A 14,165-nucleotide genomic window follows, 5' to 3' on the forward strand; every position below is an offset into this window, starting at 1 on the left:
AAAGGACTGGCTGACAAAAATAATTATTAGATTTACAAGTGTTTTAGGCACAAGATGATGGAGCTGATGATTTAGCTCAGCTCAGCAGTAAAATACTCTTGTTGTTGGCTGTTTAATTGCAAACCTGGCTGAAAAGCCCCCTCCAGGACACAGAAATGTCATACATTAAGATTTAGAGGGAAGTTTTCTTCCAGTACAAGTCATGTAACTGCCATCCTCCCAAAACTTCTGTACAATTCTCTTTATTAACAAAAGAAATATGAACTACATTGCAAAGGCAAGTTAGTTTAAAAATAAAAACTTTGCTAGGTCTCTGAGAAGACTTTAGAGGTTCTTTCCCCCAACGCTGGGAGACAGAAATAGGCATATTGAATTTGCAGATTGGTCAAGTTCCAAAAATGTTCCAAGGTCCTTAAAATTTTATTTTTCTGAAGGCACAAAAGACACAGCCTTTACTGCTGCTGAAATTAACTTCCCTGGGTCACAGACTACTACTCAAAGAGTGATTACAAACTAAAGAGCTTTTCTCCTGTCAAGGAAGGGAAATAAATGCCATACTTACAGTATTTTAGCAGGTCTTGCCACTGAGAATTTATTGTCTCAGAACAATGAAAATAAATGCAAAATAACTCAATTGATAAATGCTGGCTACAATCTGCAGAGGAAAAACAACCACCCCCAAAGCAGAATAAAACCTATTTCTTTGGAGCTTTACCAGCTTTGCCCTGAAACACACTGATTTTGGATGCCTTCCAAAGCCATCATCTCACCTGTTGTTGCAGTGGTCTTGGAGCAAATATGCTTGACTTCACAGTTTCAGGTCAAAAATATTTCTTCTGCAAGCATGAGCAAGCCAGAGTCCAGAGACTTCTCAGCTTTCACTTTGTGGGGATCTTGTAAGACTTTTTTCCTACGTTATTTTCTGACTTGGTAAATTTTCTGGGGGGGATGTCATCAGTCTTTGGCTCTGAGTGTGCACTGTGCCTTCAACTGCCAGGGCCTAAAACTTGTGGTACCTTCAATCACAGTCAAAAAATTATAAATACAAATTATAGCTCAGAGGTAGAAACGGTCTTCTTTTCCTCTTGTGGGTAGCAATTGCTAAGCTACAATTAACCTCAATTAATAGGAAGGGTAAAGTTTCTACAAAGAATATGCAGTTCAGGTGCTCTCAGTGAGAGCACCTGGCACTGCTTCATCTGTCTGTAACAGGGAGCTCTGCTGGGGTGAAAATTAAAGTGGCTAAAGTTTAATCCAAGTGCAAAATAGGCTGTTTTTTCCCCCTATGGAAAAAGCAATCCTGCTAAAAAAAGCTACCTGGAGAAGTTCAGAGTATGTTTGGATCCTGAGTGCATCATTGTCCTGAAAAGGCTCCCCTGAGACCCCCATCCCACGCTGTGGCCACTGACACATTTCAGCTCAGGCTGAATTCCTTGGTTCTTCCCTGAGGTCTGTGCTCAGTCTTGCCCCTGCTGTGCTTGACTCGAGTGGACTCCCTGGATTCCTGACCTCCAGCCTGCCTTATCACCACACATTTGTGTCATTTCTGACACAGTCATCACATTTCTGCTGATCACTGGGCTGCACCCAGAACTTGTGAGTGCCACAAACCCTGCCCAGCTATCGGAAAAGTAATTTTCTGCAACCCTTACCTTAGCCAGCAATGCAACAATTGAGCTTTTCCCCTTTGCTCTCACTGTTCCTTCCACCTAGTAGAGGAAGAAATATTCAAAAGTGCCAAATTCCACTCCATCCACAAGATTGGTGAACCTGACAGAAAAAGATCAAGGTCACCAGAAATAAAAAATTGGGGGAAATTACTAAATCCTGTACAGAACTGTCCCCTTCATGATTTCTACCGTGTTACCATTTTCAACCCATCCTGTCTCCCTCACATCCCTTGAGATACATTTTATATTCTGTAGCCAAAAGCTATTTCCTATTGGCTTTCTGTGTTACAGTTGTAGCAATTATGCAAAAAATAGCACTCCATGCATGCTATTTGTATGGGTTATGTACCTATCCCACAGACCAGCAATATGTACCTTTAGTTTAATCTTTATGCCATCAAGCCAGGCTGCTAATTACTTACGTATGCTCATGAACTTTTCAACAGTGCTGCCCAAAGTAGAATATGCTAGACCATGCATTGTAGAAAAAAAAATTACACCCCTTGAAGTCAAAGGTTTTGACTTCATAATTTTTGATTCTTAATTTAAAACCTCCCTGTGCATCTGAGATGACTTTATGTGTATTTGAGTGTGACTTGGCTTTTTAGCTGTATACTTTCGAGGGGAGTTCATACTGCCTTGTATTTCATACAGTTGGCTCCGTGTGAAGGAGGGAGAGCAAACACCACATCACTACCTGAGATCAGGCAGCCTTTGGCTTGGGAATGGCCTCACCTAACCTAAAAAGGAAGGTGTAGCAGAAGATCTGAGTAAGAGAAAGAGACTGAAAAGATAAAAAGTTTTAAAAGCAAGAGGATACATTTTATTGTCTTATTTTCCCCTCAAATTTTTTTGTACCCACAAATTCCAGAAATATTCGTGTCCTGCAGCCCCCTTCCCACTTAATCCTAGCTCCATACTCATCCCTACTGGAAAGAATGTTCTCTACAGCCACAGTGCTCCATATCCAGGTTAAAACTAATCACATTTGCCAGGTGAGATTTCAGTCCTGGCTTAAAGCATATGTGAAACTATGGCCTCATTAATCAGCAAATTTTATCTAATTACCAGAAGCCACAAGGGATGATCCCCCTGCTGTAACATTTCGCAGCTCCCATTCCCAAACTCGATGGGTTGTGTTGTCCCCTTCTATCAGGCTTGTGACCCAGATACCAGCACACATGAACAAATTCCCACCCCCCCTGAGACCCAGTTTGTAACTGCAATGGGCTCCAGCTCACAGATTACTGCTGTTCTGCAGAGTGAGTTCTTAATAAAAACTTCTCCTGCTTTGGCAGCCCCGGTCTTACATGCACCTCATTCCACCTGGGGTCAGGAAGCAGAGGGAGGTGCAGGACCAGGATGGGGAGATGCAAACAAATCCAGGCTCCTCCTGCAGTGTTATTCCCTGGTCCCTATACTGGCAGCACAGCTGAGGGGATGCCTTTGTTTCCCACTTGGAAAATCTTTTCCATTGAGGATTCCAGAAAACAGAACCATTTCATTACAGCTAAACTCCATAGCTTGGTTTGTGCTCCTGTGACAAGCCATTAATCTATCTCACATACACAAGGATCCATATAGGGGAGGAAAAGCCTTGCTTCTGGACTACTTGGGAGACAACACAGGGCTTTTACAGGCCCTTCTCACCCACCCAGCAGAGGAGGGCTGACAATGGCACATTTTCTTCTAGAACAATCTACTGCAGCCATTTCCCCCTGCCAAGAAAACAACTGAACTATTCTGAAAGGTTAGAGATTGGACTACTTATTTAAAAGAGATGAAGAATAGATTTTGGTCTCCTTGTTATCTGTTTCCATGAGAAAAACTCCCTGCTTGCCCCAGAGTTCCCCTTTTGTGTCTAGTCTAGACTATCATAATAGATCTGACAATTGTTTTTATTACATAACTTTGGGAAACAGACTCAGAGAATTTGGTTATTAGAAAAATTCTGCTTTGAATAAGATAGGACAATGTGTGGCTTTAAAAAAAAAAAAACAAACATGAATGCCTCTATTGTTGGTTTGCTTTCAAACTTGATTTCTCAGTCTAGAAAAAAGCAAAAGCCTTTAAATATATTTTAGGTTGTGCCAAACAGGAATATGCATAGGAAGATTTCCTTTTCCTACACTTCTTCCTGTGCATAAGGACCTAGTGGAATTCTTGATGCATGGAAAAATAGGATTTGACCTTACATTGCTACTAATACCAAATGATAGTAAAGTGATAATCCCAAACCAAGACTAGATAAAACTCATGGTCACCAATTCAAAACGTAATCTATTGAATCATGACAGCTGGACATCCTGCCATTCACTCACAGCTAAAATCTCTGAAGTATCATCCTTTGTCATTACTTGCTCCTCCTGGCTGGGTACAATCCATACTTCCCTGAGTGAGGTGTAATAAATCTCCGTAAAGCAGTTTTGTTGCATTCACAGCCACGACACTCCACTATTTACTGAAGAAATGCCCTCACTGTGCCTCTCAGCTGCACAGCAGACACAGGCAGCCTTACAAGATATTTTGTATTAAAAATAAGGCTGATTTAGATGTGGTTTCTGCTAAGTACCTTTTTATTAAACTATTTTTGGTGCTATTTTGACTTCCTCCACAGTTCAACCTTCCAGATTACTTCTCTGTCCTGCTTTACACTTGGAAGGGATGGAAAAACTTGTTAGCGGTGTTAAATGGAACAGAGATTCCTGCTAATGGATTATTGATCATACTTGAGTGGTCTTTAGAGTATCACAAGCAGAACGCCTTTCTCCCCTCTGTATAAGAATCTACTATTAAAAATATTAGCATTCCTTGGTGATTATTTTCATGAGGGAAACCATTAAGCACAAAGCACATCCCTGCTGTAAGAGGACATGGCATCTCTATTTTTAACAAAAGATTTAATAGGGGATTCCACCAAACTCAGAGGACCCCTTCAAAAAAAAAAAAAAACAGTAAAAAAGTTCTCCATTACTCGGCCATAACCATGACCTTGTTTGGCTGAAACACATCACAAAGTCATTTGCTACCTCCCCACAACACCAACTTTAAACAGAGCAAGAATGAAGGACTTGGCAGATGAAAGGTGCAATTTTATTTCATTTACATTGTCCTAGAAACTTTTTTCAGCTTTGTGGGCTGTATCTAACAGGCATCTTGAAACCAACCTAAAGTCGTTTTCCATCTTCAGTCCAGGACACATTAGACAGATTTAGGTTTAAGGCTACTTTGCTGTTAGGTGACACCTAACTAAAGCATAACATCTCTTTCCTACAGCTGGAGTCAAATGCCAATATTTTAGTTTTACCATTTATAAAGTCAGTTTTCAGAAATAACTTGGGCAACAGGCTGCTCAAAATATTTTATGTAGATACAGATCTTCATCTAATATCCTGCCAGGGCAAAAATCATCAAACTGGAGACCCTATAAATAAATACCCCCTGTTTACAACTCAGTTTGTAATGGGGTTAGAATGGTTAAAGGCACCCCAGGTTTGCATCTGCACAGCAATGTCACACTGTGCCAATCCAGCCTTTCGCTCTGGCCCAGACAGCTCCCTGGAACACTCAGAGCACAACACATGCTTCTAATTACCCATTTTCTCCGTGCAGGCAGCTCTCAAGACCTGCATTTCCCAAATCGTTGAAGTCTAATTACCCAGGAAGAAAATACATGCAGCATCTTTGCTGCAGTCCAAGAAGGAAAGAGGGAATGACAAAAAGCCTGTCCATCCACACAGACAAACTGGTCACCTACACCAGCATCTTTCACCTTTTGGGAAGTAACTTGGAGGTGTTTGGACCCAATCCTTCCTTGCAGGGGGAAGTGAAGTTGGCTTTTGCCATGGAAGGTGTTGCTGACATGCCCCTGGGAAGTGCGGTGACCTCTGTGACACAAGGAATGTGTGGCAGCCCTGTTGTTTTCAGTCTGTGATGCCAAGTTTCTCATTTTACCCTGCCTACAAAAATGCTTATTGCTACCTGAACACAGAGCTGGCAGGGATGCTCCCTTAAAATCAAATTCTCCAAAGGATGCTCACAGGGGAAAAAGGATTCTAAGGATAGAAATACCATTTTTTTTTTTTTTAGTTCTAATTTTCCCTTCACAGTGGAAAAGACCAGCCACAAAGGAACATGATCAAAGACTAAGTTTAGTCACAGGTATGACAGAAGAGAGCAGCAGTTTAAAAATACAGCTTGCCAAAGGCTGAACAATAATTTATGGACTGAAATAGAGAAATGAGTGAAAAAACAAGTAAAGCTTAAACAGAAAAAAAACCCCCCATATCCAAAATCAAGCAGTTCACTGTGAAACCACGAAAAAATAATAACCAAGACTCCTACTGAATTGGAAGTTGATTGTGTACATACTACGTGCATTCAAAAACCTGCAAGCTCATCGTCAAAAAGCTTGGGAAGAGTGAGAGCTTTTCCTTCAGCACAGTGTTATTTGCCCAAAATGGAGAGCTGCATTTTCCTCCAAATTGTTTCTTCATATCACCTCTCCATGAAAAGCCTGAATAGTGATTTGGTTTCTACCCCTTCCATCCTTCTACCTTCTTTCTTTTCCCAACATATAAAAAGATGTTGCTGATTTCCAAAATGAGCAAGCTAAAGGAGCTTGTTTAGGAATTATAGCCCCATGTTCATCACTTGGGGAATACACATTTTAATTTCAAGGCTGTTCACTACAGATCTGGGAAGGGGTAGCCAAGTTGTACACATGACAGCATGGAAGGTAAAGGCAAAGCATTAAAAACACCTGGAAGTGATGAGGGACAGTTTGGAATTTGGGTTCAGTTATAAAGCTGAGACTGGGCTGAGATAAATCAGTTATAAAACAGTCTCACTTGGAGCTCTAACCTGTATTTTACCCTGATGTGTTCATGAATTTGGCAACCACTAAAGCCACCAATTCTCATGGAAGTGACCCCCACCACACTCACACTAATACCACGACACTCATATCCTGGGATCCACAACCCCAGCTACAGAAGGATGCCAGAGGTTATTCCAGAAGGGGCATGACTGTTACCTCTGGATGTAAAGTGGGCTTTTTCAGTTTAACTCAGATTAATGACTGAAAATTATCACATGCCTATGAAATCATAGAGAGGACAGGGCTTCACCAATCTTGGAAATATCAAGAATTTACTAAAGACAATCAATCATCTTCAGCTCCTAATCAATTCAGGAGCTATTCCTCAATTGCCATCTGGAGCTGTTTTACTCATTAGAGAGAGAAGATTATCACCTCAAAAGCTGAAAGATCAAGTAATGCCCCAAATAAAGACATTATCACAATGAAGTTAGCAGTTCCATTTTAAATACAAAGTGGACCTAAGTAAGAGGCAATTGCCCAGAGACAATTGCTAGATTTAACACTGTGTAAGTTTATTGAGGAGAATCAATAGCCTCTGCCAATGGCATTTGGAGCGCTGACACTATAGAATATTTTATCTCAGATTCCTGAATTTTACTGTTTGATTGCTATTTTGGAACACAAATCCTACTACCTTTCCTTAAAAAACCCCAAATCCTTAAGGTCCTTAAAAAGTTGCAATGGGTTAGACTAAAATATAAAACTAAGAAACTGTATCAAAACCAGGGGTTAAAAAAAAAAACACAAAAAAAAACAACAAAAAAAAACAAAAACAAAAAACAAACAAACAAACAAAAAAAAACCCAAAAAAAACCAACCCAAAACACACAAAACCCCCCCCAACACTTCCAGAACAAATGAATGTTTTCAGAGATGACCAATTCTTGTTTAACAAAAAGGAGACAACTTGGGGCTTGCCTCCTTGCAAGATTTTATTGACATGGCTTTATGGCAGTCCCTGTGTCAGCAGACTTCACACTATCTTCCTGACAGAGTCTCAGCATCACAGAAAATGGTTCACAGCTGCAGATTCCAGAATTGCTCCTAGAGCTGAGCCTAACAGAATTTGTGCTAAGTTTATTACAGTTAAACAGTTCTTGAAGAACAGCTGATTTCTCTTAAGTTATGAGTATTACTTTATAGCTACATAACGCAAAAGCAGTATTTATATCTCACTGTGCTCACTTGTTTACATAGTTACAGACTTTTTTCAGTAAAAATTTTATAAATTCACTTATTTGAACTTTACTAGAAGAAGGGGAAAAATTCTTACCTTTACCTTCTGACCTCATTTCAGCATCAGCACAATTCACGTGAATATGGCAAGCAAGGCTTGGCTAGCAGAAGAATTCAGTGATCAGTGGGACACCAAAAAGATGGCATCTTTAAAAGATCTGCATCTACATCTTTAAAAGACTGCAGATGGAGAATTTGTTCCCTGTTACATAGAGTGGTTTTCCCCAGTTTTTTCTTAGGATCTGTTTTTCACGGATTTGTATATACAGTGAAAAGTTATTTTACAGTTTGAATTTTTATGCCTAAACCTTTCTGAGGGCTATTTTAATTACCTCAAAATTTTCATCAACTGATTAACAGTTCATCACTTTAGGAAGTTTATTGATGAATATATCCTTATCTGGCTTTTCCTCAGTTGTGTTTTACACATTTCATACCTTTACTCTCTCAAGTGTTAATCACCAATTGTCTCTGAAATTGTGCCCATCTGTTTAAAACACATTGATAAAGAGATACCCAGGTTCAGTTAAAATATTCTAGGAGTGCTCTTGAAATTACTTTAGGCCACTCCCCTGCTGCTGTTTCAAGCAATGCCCACAGATACTCCCTAATTATGTTGTCCTTTCCTTTGCCCTGTCACCAAGCAAAGGAATATTTAATTTGCTCTCCACTTTCTCTCTCAGCTCTATTTTCCAAGTTTTCCCTTGGACTGAACTTATTTTTTCCCCAAGGACATATCAGTTTTTATTTCTCCTCTCCACTCAGTTACATTCAATTTCCTCTTTCCAAGATTTTTAGATTATGTTGCATTATTTCTTCCTACTCGTGTTTGTAACACCTGACTTAGGATCATCTGCAAATGCTGTTAAATATTCTTCTTACATCCAGCCTCTCTGAAATCACTGATCTGGGACATTCATCAAAACAGACAGTTGCTTTCTTCCAAGAATAAATTAAATGAAATGCAAAATTTGTTTGGCCAAAGACACGGTAAAGGTGGAGTCAAATGAAAGCAATTAAAGAATAAAAAAAGTACATTAGAAGCTCTCCCAAAGAAAAAATAAAACAATTAAGAATGGCAGCAGATGCTCAATGAGAAGAAGGATGCTCAGGCAGGATTAGTTCTGCCATTTCTAGAATGACATGAAGCAAGAATGGAAGGACAGAACAAATTCTCTGCATTCCTTTCATTAGCCAAACATATTTCCGGGTCCTATCATGTCAATAACCCCAGAACAAAGTAGGACAGCTGGAGGAGAAAGTGGAAACTACAAGGCATCTTTCCCTGCTTTGAGAAGAAAGCTCTGGCAATGGACACAGCGTGGTGAAGTGAAGGCTCTGCAGTCAGGACACGCCCCCCATAAAGGCATGGATGGGGAAAGGGCCTTTCCTGAAGGGTGAGGTGGAGGCTGGGGCTGTTTACAATGACACTCGACATTAACAGATTGTTTCAGTTGTGCGTTGCCCAGACATCCTTGAAAATTTACAGCTGGCAATTTCCTGTGAATGCCTCATTCCTTTCACTTCAGCCTCACTCAACACCTGCCTTCTCTTTGCCTTATTTCCCCAGCTATATTTTATTCTCTTCCCTGCTCTTTCCATTTACCAGTCCTACTTCACCAGTCAAGAAATTATGACACCAACTTGATATGCCTCCTCCTTGTATGAGGACCTCAGCTTTCCCAGTGCACAGCCCCTAATGCTGGCACACCACCCAAGAAAATCATTCTGGTTCTGAAAAACCAAACTGACCACAGCTAAAGGAGATGATCTGCTAAAGCAAATTTACAGGAAGAGTGTCCAAAACAAATAAAAAAGCTTTAAAGAGTAAAAAAGAATACATTAAAGGTAAAAGGAAGAGCACTCTAACTTTGGGGTGAGAGTTAATAAGCACTGCTGGCCTAGTCATATAACCTTAATTTTGTGACACTCTCAGACCCTGGTGGCCCACCCCATCACCCCTGAACAGTGTGTGCAGGGATTAGACCAGCATACAAAATATATTTACCTCCATTAATTGTGGGGCCCTTGTGAAGAACAAATAGACCACAAAAAGCTAAGTTCTGCCCATACCCACTCCTGCTTTGGTTTGTGCTACTGGGTCTCCCCTCACCCATTTTTTTTCCAGGCAGAAGAAGCCCAGCTCCCTCAGTCCCTTCTCCACCTTGAAGACAGGCTCTGTTGGACTTGCACAGGGTTTTCCACATCTTTCTTGTAGGTATGGACCAAAATCCAGGCATGGTGTGCCAGATGCAGCTGCTGAGTGACCAACAGAGAGAAAGAATCACTTCATTTGATGTCCTGGTCATGCTCCTTTTGATCCAGCCTAGTGTGCAGTTAGCTTTTATCACTACCAAGCCACACTGCTGACCTGAAACCCAAGCAAATTTTTCTATTGATTCCAGCAAGGCTGAAATACCAGACTGAACATCTAATAAAGGAGCCATCAGACAGGGAACAGTGGCAACAAAATAGCAAGCACAAGCTTACAACAGCTCCTGATAGCATGTGTGGGAGAGAAGTTGTGATCAGATACACACATTCTGCTAAATCAGCTGCTTTTTACTGCCTGCCCCGAGCTTCTGAACCAGCCTTCACCTGGCTCCTTATGCAAGGGAGATGGGAAGAGTTCAGTTTTCCCAGACCACAGCTTGCAGGAAGATAGGAAGGCTATTTCTGAAAAAAAAAATTAGTGTTATTTGAGATAACAGTGATGAGGCAGGACAGGAACTCTCCCCTACTCAAGCACAGGATTTAGCAAAAAAAGTGGCAGAGCCAACCCCTGCTGTGTTTGTTACTCCTGCAACTTATGAAAACCACATTGCAATCTGGGGCATTACCAACACTTGATGAAATTGTGAAGCTGCATTGACTCCCAAAATAGTTAACATTCATTTAAGGAACTGATTTGAGGATTTAAACATTCATCTCTTACATACATTTACACACAAAGGAAATAGAAGTGAACCTTCTGCACAAGGAGAAGGAGTTAAAAGAATCTGACTTTTTGGTCTCTTACATCAGTTTGTTTTGAACATGAGAACTAGCAAGAACATCAAAACACACATAGGAACTGTTTATTCTAAGTGCTAGAGTTACAGCCCTGCTTTTAACCCACCAACAGCTTGTTATGCCCGTCCCTTCTACTGGAATCGCTTCCAAATTCAATCGCAGCAGCTCCAATGCTATCTTCAATTACAGCCACTCTGCAAAGGCCAACCCACCAGAGCAAGACAAACAAGCTGAATTAAACAAAGCACTGTTACCACCCTGACGCAGATGTTAGCAGGATGCAGCTCCTCTTAGGCATGATAGAAAATAAAAGAGACCATTCACATTCCAGCTCCTCAAGCCTTAAATGCTGCAGAATTTTTTTCCAAGAAACTTAACTGAGGAATTAAGTGCAGTAATACATTACATCAAGCCAGTATTACATCACACAGGATCTGATTTGGCACCACACCATCCTGCATCCTCTGAGATTCTGCCCAAAACACAAATGTGTATTTGAATACAAGATTTCCCCAGCTGTCCCAGAAACAAAGTAAAGAAACCACATAACACACACCCACAAAAGGAAGATTGAGGAGCTGGAATGCCCCACAGAATTGGTCAGGCAATCAGAACAGTGTAAGGATGTGTAATTGTATTTATTTATTCAAGTATGTTATGGTTTTGATTGCACTGGCAATCTTTTGGGGATGACTACAGATGCCTAGCTTTAAACTGTGGTGTTCCACAGAAGGTACAGATTAAAATATCATATGGAAAAAATACAGGTTTTGAGCCCCATCCAGCAGCTAAATGGCTGAGCACACTATATCTGTAAAGTTAGAAAGCCAACAAAGGCTTCAAAAACATAGTTAAGTATTCTTCTTATGACTTATTAGCAACAGCACAGCACCTGCCTGTTAGATTCAAACTTCACACTAGTGGCAATTTAGCCACTACCCCCAAGCAGTCTACACACCACAAATCACTATTTTTTTTTCCTTTTAAAACTGAGCAAAAGTGATTAAGCATCCCCCCCATACTCTCAGCCATACCACAGGTGACCACCAGAACAAAGCTATAGAGAAAGCTTCCTTTGGAAACCACCCAGAGGGCATTCCACAAATCAAAAGTATCACTTCTATTACAAGTTTCACTGAGCAGTGTAATGCCATCTCGAAAACAAAGTAACTGCTTCAAACGAAGTGATGAAAAAGAGTTTGTTCCTAGAAGGGAACCTAGAAGGGTATCTTTCCTAATAGTAACCTCCTGACAGAAGTGAGTCTTAAGTTTCCACAGCTATGGCTTTTTCAAATAAGGAGGTAAGACTGAAGAAATGTATATGTAAGGTACAGAGTACATTCACTGACAGGAGCTTTTCCACATGAAAGTTGACAAGCATGTTCTCTGCTCGTGCAGCGATGAGATGAGCAACCACAGCCTGCTGAGTTTGTGCCTCCACAGAAAAGCCCCAAGATCACCTCTGTTCCCATCTGGTGATCTAATACACCTCACACAGCCCGAGAGTCGGATAAATCTAAAGCCAGCCTTGCCTGAAGCACAGCTCAGAGGGCAGCTGCAAGGGGCTGCTGCAGGCAGCTGGACACCCCAGGGACAGAGGCATCGTAGAGGAAGGGACACGCACCTCACTCGCAACTTGCACAGGCTTTGGTGGAGAGCACAGGACTGCTGGGGTAAGGGACAGAAAGCACCCACCACGGGCTGTTGCACAGGGCCCACTCCACAGCTAAGATACTCCGCTCCCTCCCTGAGAGACCAGCGGGGCAATGCCCGCCACTGCCACACAGCCCCCACACAGAGGGTGCCCCCATCCCCTCGCTATACTCCGTCGGAAACAGCACCTTAGCACAAACGGGATGGTGCTCGAGCTCCTTCCCCTCACGGGCCAATTCCACCAACCTCCTCCCTTCACGGGCCAGCACCCCCGAGTCCCTTCACGTCACTGAGCAGAGCCCCACGAACCCCTTCACTCAAACCCCTCTAGCTCACTGAGGAAGACCCCACGAAGTCCCTTCACTTCACTGAGCAGAGGCCCCCAGACCCCTTCTCCTCACACGGATCAGCCGCCCCGAGCCCCTTCCCCTCACGGACCGTCCGCCCCGCTCCCGCCATTGCACCTCGGGCACGCGCCCGGGGGCGCCCAACGGCCGCGCTTTTCCCGCCCCCTCCCGCCGCAGCCCCGAATGCCGCGCTCCGGCGCGCGCGTCACGCCGCTACCGCCACCGCCCAATGAGAGCGCGCGCAGGCCTGCGCCCGCGCTTTGCGAACGGGGAGGCGGGGCCTCGTTGAGTGACGGCGCGGCTCGGCCTATCGGAGAGCGGCGCCCCCCCCCCTTAGCGCGCAAAGCGCTGCTGGAGAGGGGGCGGGTCCCCTCTGCTAACCCCCCCGCCGCCTATCGCTTCCCCCGCCCATCCGAGCCGCGCAGCGGATTGACAGCCCGTCTGACCAATCAGCGTGGCGGTCGCCGTCGCGGCGGCACATCCCGGAGCCAATGGGAGCGGCGGCTGGGCGGGGCTCCCGAGGTTTCCAAACGCTCCGCGGCGCCATGGGCTGAAAACTAAACCGAGATGGAATCTCCCAGTCTGAACCGGTTTGAGCCGGTTCCGAGCCTGTGGCATTAGGAGGGGGAGACGCGCCGCGCTCAGTCCCCGTCGCCGCTGCCGCGTGTGTGACCTGCTCGTAGGGGACCCGCAGCTGAGGGGGCGAAGTTTAGTGCGAGCCGCGGGGGGGGCGGCGGGAATGGGGGCGAACTGAGCGCCGGGCGGGGAGGGCGGCAGCCGCAGGGGCAGCGAGAGCCGGCGGGGCCGGGCCTGGGCGGCGCGGGAGGCGCAGCCGGGTAGATCCCCCCGCACCAGCGAGGCCGGAGCGCCGCGCCGGCCGCTTTCCCGGGGCTGAGGGGAAGGCGCGGAGCCGAGCGCGGAGCCCCGGGGGCCGCTGCGGGCTCCTGGTGCAGCCAGGCCGGGCACGCTGCGAGGGGAGGAGTGGCGCCACTTACCCCGACCCACCACCGAGGAGGGAGCGCTCGCCTTCCCCCCCATCTCCTGCCCTGGTGGTTTTTTCCCTCCTTCCGTGCTGGTTTTTTTTTTTTTTTCCCTCCTTCCGTGTTTTTTTTTTCTTTTTTTTTTTTTTTTTCTTTTTGGGAGGGGGTTATTTTTGGTGGTCTTTTTTTATTTTTTTTTTTTTTCTTGTGGCGTGTGGTGGTTAGAAACTTGGCTCGCCCGCCCCTACTTTCTGAAGGAAGAGGCTGTGAGAAACCCCTAGGTAAGCGAGGGTTGCGGGGGGGTCGCGATGGGCAAGGCGGAGGGGGCAGAGTGGGGTATTTTAGGGGGCGGAACGGGGGGATGTGCCCGTGCGGGAGGGCACAG

General features: G+C 44.1%; 1 protein-coding gene and 1 long non-coding RNA gene across 2 annotated transcripts in view; one reads left to right on the top strand and one right to left on the bottom strand.

The window, feature by feature from the left end:
- Nucleotides 1-775: 775 nt before the first annotated feature.
- LOC136286373 (uncharacterized) lies at nt 776-10,456 on the bottom strand. The gene is made up of 4 exons (XR_010719875.1): nt 10,329-10,456; nt 9,902-10,047; nt 1,653-1,770; nt 776-1,016 (listed from the first exon to the last, which is right to left on the bottom strand). It is a non-coding gene; the product is annotated as an uncharacterized lncRNA (long non-coding RNA).
- Nucleotides 10,457-13,333: 2,877 nt separating this feature from the next.
- Nucleotides 13,334-14,165, top strand: part of XPO1 (exportin 1) — a 34,744-nt gene continuing 33,912 nt past the window's right edge. The window contains exon 1 of the mRNA XM_066177862.1: nt 13,334-14,061. The gene's annotated coding sequence lies outside the window, so the exon portion shown is untranslated. The remainder of the gene's footprint in view (nt 14,062-14,165) is intronic.

Source organism: Chamaea fasciata, unplaced genomic scaffold, assembly GCF_029207755.1.
Source record: "Chamaea fasciata isolate MVZ Bird 193981 ecotype frontalis unplaced genomic scaffold, bChaFas1.0.hap1 SCAF_3, whole genome shotgun sequence".
Classification (NCBI taxonomy): domain Eukaryota; kingdom Metazoa; phylum Chordata; class Aves; order Passeriformes; family Sylviidae; genus Chamaea; species Chamaea fasciata.